The sequence below is a fragment of the Chrysochloris asiatica genome, unplaced genomic scaffold, assembly GCF_000296735.1.
Source record: "Chrysochloris asiatica unplaced genomic scaffold, ChrAsi1.0 scaffold00062, whole genome shotgun sequence".
NCBI lineage: Eukaryota > Metazoa > Chordata > Mammalia > Afrosoricida > Chrysochloridae > Chrysochloris > Chrysochloris asiatica.
The window spans coordinates 2,308,213-2,311,221 of NW_006408580.1; the positions used below are offsets into that span (position 1 = coordinate 2,308,213).

At 37.6% G+C, this 3,009-nt stretch overlaps 1 pseudogene; it reads right to left on the minus strand.

The window, feature by feature from the left end:
• Positions 1–229: 229 nt before the first annotated feature.
• LOC102836712 overlaps positions 230–3,009 on the minus strand; it is a 5,489-nt pseudogene continuing 2,709 nt past the window's right edge.

The window sequence follows — 3,009 nt, forward strand, 5'->3', positions numbered from 1 at the left end:
AGGGATATTGGTCTATAATTTTCCTCCCCCGGTTTTAGTATGAGGGTTATACTTGCTTCATAGGATGTGTTAGGGAATTTTCCATCCTCTTCTATATTCTGGAATAATTTGAATAGAATTGGTGACAGCTCTTCCTTAAAAGTTTGGCAGAACTCACCAGTGAAGCCATCTGGACTTGTACTTTTTTTTGTGTGTGTGTGTGAATGATATCTCATTTAATCATTTTTGTTTACAACTGAAACTCTGGGAATTCAAAATTAACATCCTTGTCCATGAGCTTCTTATACACACCAGAAAACGTTTCAACCTTGTGTTCTACTGTGCTTTGTCCAAATGAACCTTTATAAGCCGGCTGCCATCCAGCTTTACTCGGATTCTCTTGCCCACAATTTCACTTGGGAAGACCAAATCTTCAAGGATTGCATCATGCACAGCAGTCAGAGTGCGGCTCCTGGGACACTTTTGCTTATTTTTTGTCCGGTTTTTCCGAGTTGGTTTAGGCAGAATTCGCCTCTGAGCAATAAAGACCACGTGCTTTCCACTAAACTTTTTCTCTAGTTCACGTACTAGTCGGACTTGGATTTTCTGGAAAGACTTGAGTTGAGGAATAGGAACAAAGATTATAATAGCTTTCTGACCACCACCAACTTCAATTTCCTTAGCTGCAGTTATGTTCAGCTCTCGTAACTGAGCCTTTAGTTCCGAGTTCATCTCTAGCTCAAGAAGAGCCTGAGAAATACCAGACTCGAATTCATCCGGCTTTTCGCCATTGGGCTTCACAATCTTCGCGCTTGAACTGAATATGGCCTTTTTCTTACAGAGCGCCGGCCTAGCTGGACTTGTACTTTTTTTGGTTGGGAGTTTTTTGATGACCTGGTGAACTTCTTCCTTTGTTATTGATCTGTTCAAATTTTCTTTTTCAATCTGTGTGAGTTTAGGTAGTTCATGCTTTCCTAAAAATATATCCATCTCCTCTTTATTGGTGTACAACTCTTTTTTGTGTGTGTGTGTACAACTCTTCGTAATATTCTGTTATTATCCTTTTTTTTATTGGTGTACAACTCTTCGTAATATTCTGTTATTATCCTTTTTATTTCTACTGGTTCTGTTATGACATCACCCATGTGATTTCTTTTGTGTGTTATTTGGCACCTTTGCTTTAGCATTCACTTTCTGCTTATGTAGAGCCTCCAGGTTAGCTAGATGTGAGATGTGAGGTTCTTCTCATTATTTCACAGCTCAACATATTCACAGGGACTTCTAGATTTCCAGTAATATGTCAAAGCTTTTAAAAACCTTCTTCAAACATCGAATTTCCCAGTTTTTCCTTAAAGTTTTTAATTAACCTGTTGTTAGTCTCAACGGGTTATGCCCCATACAACTGCTGTCATGTTAAACAAATTCCATCAATTATGTTTAGGAATGTCCTTCAGGTAAGGTTCTTTATAAGGTGAGCTCTGAGTAATATCAAATAAAGACAAACCTTTAGAATGGAACTTTTTAACAAGCTTCCAGAATGGTTGAATTTGCACAGTTCTATGAGGTTGGAGCTTTAAAGGTCTCAAAATCTGTTCTTACACCCCTCTCCCACTATGAGGCTGCTAGGTTTGCCAGCTATTCCAGCTGTGAATTCTGTTGGCTTTCAGGGCTTCTGCCGATAAAAGGAAGGGAGGGTGGAATTAAGACAAGTTGTTGTTGTTAGGTGCCTTCTAGTCAGTACTGACATATAGCGACCATATGCACAACAGAACTAAAAATTACCTGGTTCTGCACCAACAGCACAATTGTTGCTATGCATGAGCCCACTGCTGCTGCCACTGTGCCAATCTATCTTGTTGGGGGTCTTCCTCTTTTACACTGACCCTCCATGCTTATTACCTTTTCTAGGTAATAAGCATGATGTTCCTCCTGATAATATGTCCAAAGTATTCGAGATGAAGTCTGGTCATCCTGGCTGCATTTCTTCTAACATAGATTTGTTCTTTTGACAGTCCATGGTACTTTTAGTATTCTTCTCCAACATCCTAACACAAATGCATCAATTCTTCTTTGTTCTTCTTTATTCACTGTCCAGCTTTCACATGCATATGAGGTTATTGAAAGTATTATGGCTTGGGTGAGGCACACTATAGTCCTCAAACTGACATCTTTGCTCTTCAACACTTTACAAAGGTCTTGTGCAGCAGATTTGCTAATGCAATACGTTATTTGATTTCTTGACTGCTGCTTCCATGAGTGTTGATAGTTGATCTGAACAAAATGAAGTCTTTGACAATTTCAATCTTTTTTTCATTTACCATGATATTATCCATTGTTACAGTGGTGATGACATTTGTGTTCTTTACATTGAGGTGCAACCCATACAGAAATCTTTCATCTTCATCAGAAAGTAGAAGTAAATTAAAATAAGTCCAAGTGAGCCAAAATATGGCCTTCAATATATCCCACCTGAATTTTGAGATCATCTTAAGAAGCGATTTAATGAATTAGACACTAATGATAAAATACCAGGAGAGTTGTGAGATGACATGAAGAACATCAGACAGGAAAAAAAGCAAAAGTTCATTAAGAAAAGAAAGAAGGAAAATACCAAAATGGATGTCAGAAAAAACTCTGAACCTTGCTCTCCAGTGTATAGATACTAAAGCAAATGGAAGAAATGAGGAGGTAAAAGACCTAAACGGAAATTTTGAGAAGCACAATTTGAGAAGACAAAGTCAAATATTATAATGAAATGTGCAAAGATCTGGAGTTAGAAAAACCAAAAGAGCAGAATACCTTCAGAATTTCTCAAGCTAAAAGAACTAAAGAAAAACAATCAAGCCTCAACTTGCAATATTGAAGGATTCTATGAGCAAAATATTGAATGATGCAAAAAGCATCAAAGGAATATGGAAGGAACACACAGAGTCACTGTACCAAAAAGAAATTTTCAATGTTCAACTATTTCAAGAGATAGCATATGATCAAGAGCCAATGATACTGTCTTAGGCAGGTTTTCTAGAGAAG